The sequence below is a fragment of the Phragmites australis genome, chromosome 5 (assembly GCF_958298935.1).
Source record: "Phragmites australis chromosome 5, lpPhrAust1.1, whole genome shotgun sequence".
Taxonomy (NCBI): Eukaryota; Viridiplantae; Streptophyta; class Magnoliopsida; order Poales; family Poaceae; genus Phragmites; species Phragmites australis.
Window position 1 is genome coordinate 32,082,549 of NC_084925.1, and position 8,099 is coordinate 32,090,647.

An 8,099-nucleotide genomic window follows, 5' to 3' on the forward strand; every position below is an offset into this window, starting at 1 on the left:
CACAAGTATTTAGCTAGTAGTAATTAAGGAGGGAGTAGTATATGCATACCCTTTACGGTTAATTGTGTCGTACATAGTGTATATTGATTGTTTCTGTTGTAAATCAGCGTCGTTAGAGATCTCATGATCCGTTTTCTCTTCTCTCGGCGACAGATGAGGCATGGAGAAGATGGTAGTGGATCGCAAGTTTCTCCTACCAAGAGCAAAATACATGAGAAAAGCACACCGGAGACAAATAGGTAGGTGGGAGCATTCTTTTTACTATTATTTATCCGTTGAGTAAAGGGGTACTTTATATAGAAAGTTTTTCAATGGCAAGTTCGGTATCAAGCACACATTCCCTCGATTAGGGTTTCACAACTGTTTCCTACCTTAATTTGGAACCAAATCTACTTGCTCCGTGCATGCGTGCGAGGATGTTTCCCTGAGTCCGAATCGAGGCCGTTTCAGCGGCTAGCTGGTGCAAGGCAAGGCGCAAGATGGTTGCGGGTCTGGACCGGCCTGTAGAGGTGAAAACAGCTCGGATAATTCCGGCCGATTCAAGTTTGAATCTGAAATGGAGAGTGCCGATTCGGATAATCTTTGAATATCGCCGACGCTGAAATTGGCGTCGGAAACGGCACAGCGATTTCTGCCGGAATCGGCATCGAAATCGGCTAAGCGACGGATATCTGAGGCCCAAGGCCCCTGACATACCCAACCGGCCAACCCAGCCCAGCCCATTAGGACCCCACTCACATTTGCAAAACCCCCAGTCGGCCCCTCCAGTCCAGCCAAATAGGATTGTGCTCCCCAAGCTCCGGCAAATCTCACGCAAGATGCAGCAGGCAAACACACTTGACCGCGGGCTCTGGTTTTAGCAGTTGCAAATTTCTGAAATAGAAACACCTAATTCGATTCAGAGTGAAATAAAACAGGAGAAGCTGAATGTCAAGGCAACCTTTATGAAGACAAGCTGAATTTACTCTCCACCTTCTTCAGATTACTTTACAGACCAACTTTTTTCGTTCAGCTATTTAACAAAAAATCGGTTTTTCCACAAATTTTACAGATTTTAAAATGAAAATTTTTGCCGGCAAAATCCATTAGATTCACCATAAGAAAAGTACCCAAAGGTTCAGCAAGAGGATACGAAGATGAACACAAATTAAAATGTTTAGTGGCGGAAATAGGCAATAAATACAAAAGGTGGAATTTATTGTATGTATTTCGCTCTAAGTGATACTTAAATTATGTGCATCTCAAATTACTGTCTTTCATCGTGTACAACTCCAAAGTGTATTACATAAAAATGCGTACCATCATATATATATTTAGCCAAAATTGGATTCATTTCATACACATTCTACCTTGCAAAACAATTCCCTTGCTTACGTCCAGACCAGGCATAGTCCAGCACATGTCCACAACAGGCTTATCAAAACTACAGTTGTGCGCCTCTTTCATAACCACAAATACCTTCTATTTTAGACCATTTTACAGATTAGCAATGCATACTTAGGGATAATTCTAGAAAAAGAAAAGGAATGCAAGTGTGCGAGAGCATGGATATATATATTTCTTAGAAGCAATATAATGAAGGATGCATATTTCCTACACTTCAATGAATATACACCTATAAGTTAGGTTTGGATACACACTTCAAAAAATATCTCGAAAACTCATATGTATACTTCATGATAAAAATTTGTACACCACAAAAACTATCTTCACAGATAGGTACTTGACTCCGATCCGCGACGATCTCATCAAGGAGACGAGGAGGCCCTCGTCTCCTTCCAGGCTCACCCACTCAATAGTAGTACCACTGGTAGAGCTAGGGGTGCCTCATATGCACAGGCAGCCGTTTGGCAAATCAATTAGGAGTATTGCATCATATTTTGGTCATTTAGTTCCTTAGGCAACTAATTCTCTTTTGAGCACATGCAGTTAAAAGTTTCTAGCTCCACCACTAAGTAGTATGATACTTATGATCATTAAGGCAAGGCAAAGCATAATACGAGGTGACTAGGTGGGCATGACAAAGAAACAGCGTGAGTTCCATTCCTCCGGACTGAAATAGTAGAGATGCCCATTGCCATCTGCTCAATCGATTTCCGACTTCTCCTACGCCTATTACCACCTACAAATTGATTTCCAATGACGTGAACGAAGGAGCGAAGTGAAGCGTTTGGTGGACAAAGAAACGCATGCACGAACCGTCGTGCAGCTGCTGCAGCCCTACCAGCGCCCCGGCGCGTGCTGTGCAAGCCCTCAATTTCCATGTTGCATGGCATCCAAATCAGCTCCACGCGGCGTTGATTGCCACGGCCCATGCGTTTATTATAAAAGAGCACCCCTAATTAAAACATGATTAGTGACCTATGTGCATTATTTTCAAGTTCAGTGACAAAGTTGCACGCCCGCCGCGCAAGTTTTGGTACCCACGGTGCATTTTATTCTTTTTCCATCAATGGATTTGGCATCGTATGTTAATGACATGTGGGGGCAATGTCACATCCAATATTAGGAAATTCTGCAATGGCATGTGAGGATTTTTATCAATAAAAATATGTTCAAATGTAAACTTTAAATAACAGAGAAGTCTTGTTTGAACAAAGGATAAGCACTACCTTTCTCTTTTGTTATGCACAATGCTCATGTTAACATATTTTTTTGCAGGCACACTTATTTAACACGATGAAAATGGACGGATTTCCTAAGAATTTTTTAAGTGCGCATGTGCACAAACCTAACTTAGAGTTATCGATACACATAAGTGCAAAACCACATTAATTTGCCATGTAAGTTTATGCTTGAAGCAAAGGAATTAAAGAAACATTAACTAAGATAGTTTCAGAGAGGTTTCTACAATTGACACATCAATGTTTGTAGAAATTGTTAGGAAGATAACAAGCACCATTCATTCAATTGTTAGACGAGGCTACAAATACGGGTTGCTCTCCATCTGCAAAAATATTTTTGAAATCAATTATGTAGGAATAGGATGATAGTGATTTATCACCATCCTATTCATCAAACCAAATGCCATATAATAGTGTCACATTTACTTTAAGTTGTGCTTTAGAAGAAAATAATGATTTGAATGACAACATGTCTGATATGTAAATAATGGCTGCACTAGCATAGCAAGGTAACAGACTTATTGTTATAGAGCATATTCATTTCCAATTTTGTTTTGAGGAACTGTACCATTTATTTGGTCAGCAATTTAAAGCTAAATATGATGCCAATTTGGTTATTGCCCTGTTTTTTTTTAAAAAAAAACTTACACTTATCTTATTACATTTAAAGCAAGATGACTCTCAAAGGTGGTATTTGCAATAATGAAGATGGGGAGGTGGTATTTGCAATAATGAAGATGGGGAGGCGGTTCTAATAGTGTTTTCTTGATATTAATCTGATGTTATTTGACTGAGTTTAATTGTAATATTGGGTAATGTGTTTTCCTTAGTGGTCCTTGTTGTTTAATTTAGATATGGAGAATTACAAAGCGCGAAGACCTTCACAACATTAAAACAGATCTAGGAGAACATTATTGTTACTCTTGGTCATCCTACCAAGTAAACTTCATTTGTTTTCATTGAAATTTGATGCTCCAAATGTGAACTTTGAGGTCCTGTGAACATGTTGAGTGACTTTAGATGAAAACTCTGTTTTGTTTCTTGAAATATTCTCTGGCAAAATGTTTGAAACAAGTACTTGTGGTTGTGGCTTGATTATTGAAAACGCTAATGCTCAACTTTGCCAGCAAGAAGAAAAGGTCGAAGTGGTATCACAGTACAGTAGTACCAGTGTAGCTGCCACCACAATTCTACACCACGATGAATGAAACTCAGGAAAAAGTAAGAAAAGGAATTGCACTACATCACAATATTCTAAATTTTACAAATCTCTTTTACCTATGATGAACCACACTAGAATTATGTTGCAGTTACATAGTATAAATTATTTAAAATTGCTGAGATATAGGTAATGTAGTGATCACCAGCCAAGATAGGTAATGATATTTCTTGATTGTGTGTGTGTGTGTAGTTGAAAAGATGCAATAGGTTGTTTCGTCGACAGATGGTCTATTGGATCTATGGGAACTGAGAACCATAGCATGGAAACAAGGCCGTCCCTTGGGGTGTGCGAGATGAACGACGACACAGCAGGGCCCCCACCAGATTAGGGGGCCTAATTTTTTTATTGGCGTGATTTAGTTGCTAAACATTCAAGAGAAGTCCTATGGCAATAGCGAACACAAGATTGAGAAGACTTTTGAGAGGAGTAAACCGCTAACACATCTCAAATTAATTACATTATCAGTACAGATGTGTCCATGTAAAATAAGCGGACCAACTTAACATTTGTTTATCGTGCTACCCATTTTACAATTCCTATTTGCAGCAAGCTTCCGTTACATGCATTATCTTCTGGTCCGTTAGTTTATAACATTTCTCATGGTTTGATAATTACTCAGATTGACCTAACCATTATACATAGCAGTATAGCACCATTCCTGCTTGAGTTTGTTCAAAAATGTAAGATGTATTTTGTTTTGAAAAGTCATCAAAAATAAACTTTCATCGTTAATTTATCTTATAATATATTGTCAATTGCTATAAAATCAGCATCGTATTAAAAGTGTACTTTGAAATAGAAATCTATTCAAACAATTTTTGTATACTAAACATGCATATAATTTGATTAATGGTCGATCAAAATTTATGAAGTTTGACTTTTTTGAAATAAAATATGTCTTATATTCTTGAACAGAGTGAGTAATTAACTCGTAATTAACTTACTGATGAAAGAAACTAGTCTAAACTCTACGCATTCCTGATATCATGTTTTGCACTAGATGGTCACTACGCCATTACACTTGTAATAAACGATCATAGGAATAGAAATAGTAGTATAAATGCAAGGGTATACAATTAGTTTGAGACTAGGACCCCCAAAATGCAAGGTACGGCCCTGCATGGAAAATCACACATTATATTACTTAAGTATGTTTCGGAATATTACCACACCTGATGAACAATCAAATTGATTGACGCTAATTCTTCACGGCTGAACACTATAATTAAACAAATTGTAGTTGTAAGAAAGACGCCACAAAATCTATAGTAAATCAACGGAGATGAGATAACTTTGCAAATACAATCCTAAATCTGAAAAGTGGAAACCGTAATTGATAGAAATCATATGTTATATTGGTCTGTGTTTCCAACACAACACAGCACCATAATTTTTAGTATCCTCCAATGGTCTGGAGTATTAATTTATTGCATCATTTTATCAGAAAAGACAATACATGCGAAAAGACAATAAGCATTCGTTCTAAAAAATAACGGAGCATATACATCTTAATAGAAATGTACTTTGTACTGACCATTGAGTTGTATCTTTGATGTATGACGAGATCAGCGCATAAAAGGTCTCGTATCGATCTGGATCTCTACTGAGTCGGTCGGTACAGACTGAAGAGGTAACTGCAAGTGTCTTCAAAGGAAATTTTTTTTGATACTGCTACGACTAACTACAGCAAAACAGCAGCACGTGTGAAGATGAAGAACAAAAGGACAGCATGCACAGGATCTGCAGCTAGCTATACTAGCTCTTGCTAACTGGAGTACTGACCTGACATGACATGGACGAAGTAACAAGCAGATCTGAGGCTGAGAGATTGGTGTGCTAGCTTGCCTCATCTGCTCGCTTGCTTCTGCCATGAACAAATTCAATCTTGACTTCGGAGTACGGAGTCTGGAGATCCACCAGGAATGGAGTGCTGGTAAAAGAAAGGAGATCAAACATCCATCTCAAAGAAAAACGTACGAAGAGGAACAGATCCGGCCAGAATTCACTGAATCGAAGCAAACTAAATCTTTTGCATTTCCTCGGTTAATAACCTTTCGATCGATGAACCGAGAGTATGAATCAACATATATCGCAAAAAATATTTTTACCTTCCCAAGAAGCAAGCAGGCGGATAACGGTTGGATCCCTTGGAAAAGATGAACAATCACAGCAGTATTCGTACGAAGCGAAAGGGAGGGAATCCGTGCGAGAAGGTACACACGCGCGCCCAAAAGTTCATATCCAGCTGCACGGCCGTACGTACGAACCGCCCAAAAATAGAATTTTTTGCAGAAGGACCAGTTTCTCTCTCCTTTTTTCTCAAAACAAACAGAAAAAGAGTACCGGACTACCAGTGACGAACACAAAAACCACGTATCCGCATCAATTCGACGGCACGTATGGGCATCAATTCGACGGCATACAATGATATACTGCAACCATGGTGATCACGGTAGTGTAGCGGCGGCGGCGGTGCATTGCCGGCCGGTGCGGTGATCACGGCGCGCAGCTGTGTGTTCGCGAGGACGGCATCGATCGGCAAGGCGGCCGGAGGGGGGAAGGTGGGTGACAGATAGAGCAGTGAGCACGCGGCCGCGACGGCACATCCGCTGGTGCCGTTCCGCCCGGCCGTGTGCTCACTCTCTTCTGTCACCGCCCGACGACGACGCCCACCGATCAAGGCACGCCTCGCTCGCTACGTTACCGCGCGCGCCCTCAACTACCGCCGCCGCGATCACCGCACGCAGCACATATAGGCGAGGTGGATGGTATGGGATGGTGCTGAGATGGGAGAATTGGAGCGCGGGGCTAGGAAGGGGGCGGCCAGCTATATAGGCGCGCGGTGAACCGGCTGCTGGGCCCGCGGTGGCAGCGTCGACCGGGGCGCGCAGGGTCGACGCACGCTGGAACATTCCGTGTGGCTGGCCGGCCGGCTAGGGCTTCCGTGTGCAGGCGCAGCGCAATAATTACGGTATGGCGCCGCTGCCGGCGCGGTGCGCTAGCTGTGCTAGATCGAGGGGCGTGCGGACGGGCTCGCCGAGTCGCCGGCCAAGCAGGGCGCGGCGTGCGTGGTCTCTCCCCCACTAGCTAGGCTTCGGCCCTTTCTAAAATCGGGAATGCATCGGTTGGGTTCCCCTCTCTCTCCTCGAAACGATAAGCTAGACGCGCATTAAAGCTGCGCCGCGCCGAGCAGGGGCCAGTGGCCCCTCGGCACGACACGGGCACGCGCGCCCGCCCGCGCGCCCGTCCGTCTCTCCCTCCGCGTAAGTTTCTTTCTTTCTTTTTGCGAAAGCTCGCGCGTCTTTCCGGCCGGCCCCTCGCAGATTTTTTACCATGAGCTAGCTAGCTGGTCCAAGCAGCAACATGTACTAGTAGTAGTTGATCTGTCAGCTGGTCCTGCAGGTCGAGCCGTGTAACGTGGAAGAGCGAGCGTTGCCTCAGGTCCCCTGTACGCTTGCTGCTGCGTGCTTCTGGTCAGGCTGGCTTTTTAAGGAATGCACGCGTCGGGTAGTGTTTCCCTTTTCTGGCCGCGTGACGAGGTCGACGTTTTAAAGCTGTCACTGGCCCAGCGGTGATGTCTGTCTTACCTGGCACGGCTCGTACATTGTCTGTCCTTCACTTGAGTCCCTGCCAAGTGGAGGAGCACACCTCATGTGAACTACCTATTGGGCATGTTGATCAATTAGAAGAGAAATTTTACATTTGTATGTGTATATATGGTTTATTAGAATGATTTATTTATGTTAAGGTTTGTATGAGAGAAGTAAGTGAAAAAATCATTAGATATATAAAAAGAATCAAAGTATGAATAAGTATTAGATAGAAAGGATTGACGGTTGAGATAAACCGTGTGAGCACAAGTCCATTCGGTTTTGCATAACCCACATTGATCAACACACGAAGCATGCAAGCATGGTAATTTATGTTAATTTTATAGAAATGGATGGTTGCAATAGCCATGATCGCCACGGAAATTTGAGTTCCTTTCCTGGCTCCTACTAATCCAGCATCATGTGTGCTTATGCTGGACATGCTATAGCCCTAAGGAACATTCCAAATGAATACGGCGCTTAGAAAGATACTTTCAACTAGCCGCTTCATCCAAATCTAGGAAAAAAATATAAGTGCTTTAAAAAGCCATCGCAATAAAATGAAGCCTGATTGTACTTATAATAAAAAATAGCAATCTTGCAATTTTGTTTCCATGTAACTAAGCACACATCTGGATCCCTGTATTTTTATTTACTTTCTCC

General features: G+C 42.1%; 1 long non-coding RNA gene across 2 annotated transcripts; it reads right to left on the bottom strand.

The window, feature by feature from the left end:
- Nucleotides 1-240: 240 nt before the first annotated feature.
- On the bottom strand, nucleotides 241-6,934 carry LOC133919281 (uncharacterized). Of its 2 annotated transcripts, XR_009909910.1 has the most exons (5): nucleotides 5,955-6,931; nucleotides 5,629-5,776; nucleotides 5,381-5,527; nucleotides 5,014-5,065; nucleotides 241-873 (listed from the first exon to the last, which is right to left on the bottom strand). It is a non-coding gene; the product is annotated as an uncharacterized LOC133919281 (long non-coding RNA). The 2 variants fall into 2 exon arrangements; XR_009909911.1 differs by having other exon boundaries at nucleotides 5,381-5,776; nucleotides 5,955-6,934.
- Between the last annotated feature and the right edge of the window lie 1,165 nt (nucleotides 6,935-8,099).